The sequence below is a fragment of the Plasmodium knowlesi genome (genome assembly GCF_000006355.2).
Source record: "Plasmodium knowlesi strain H genome assembly, chromosome: 13".
Taxonomy (NCBI): domain Eukaryota; phylum Apicomplexa; class Aconoidasida; order Haemosporida; family Plasmodiidae; genus Plasmodium; species Plasmodium knowlesi.
This window is the reverse complement of record NC_011914.2, coordinates 1,077,105-1,077,914: the sequence shown is the minus strand read 5'-3', so window position 1 is coordinate 1,077,914 and position 810 is coordinate 1,077,105.

Sequence of the window (810 nt, the reverse complement as noted above, 5' to 3'; positions counted from 1 at the left end):
ACGCATGCTAATATAATACATGTGCCATAAAGAACTTCTACAGTACACCGAATATACCATAAGCACAAGTTCTTTTTTAAAATGCACACATTTTCCGATACAACAAAATATGTACTTAATTAAAATTTCAAGCATAAACGAATAATCAATACATCCGTGTATATATATATATATATATATATATATATATATATATATATATATATAGATATATGTAGTATACTCCATTATCATAAAAAGCAATCGATTCGTTCCGACCCATAATCTAGAATTATAAATAATAAGGGCATTTCCCCCCAATAACATATATATATACATATACAGCTCCATCATTTGTCCGCTCAAGAATATTATTTTTCCAAACGCGTTCCGCATGTTTTACAGAAAATCATAAAATATATATAAACCCTTCACACCTTAACCGTTATTTAATTGATCGCAGTATAATCCAATTAAATACCACCATAAATAAAAGTACAGCCCGCATTTCGCAAAAACATATATAAGCGACCTTGAAAAACCTCTAATTAAAAAACTTTTACACAATTTTGAAATGACCAACATGTATAAAAATTACCATTTGATATATATTCGAACACCTATATATATAAATATTTTTTGTTAAAGTCCATCATTCCTTTTATACTTCCTTTTATAAAATTTATTAGAGCAATACAAATTTATTTTTGTCCCCTCACTATTTTTTGCTCCTTTTTTTTTCTTTTTGAAAAAAGCACTTGAATTTTTGGCCTATATATTCTTTTCATCAACATGTCCACTATATATATCCCCTAAAAGTACGTAAATACG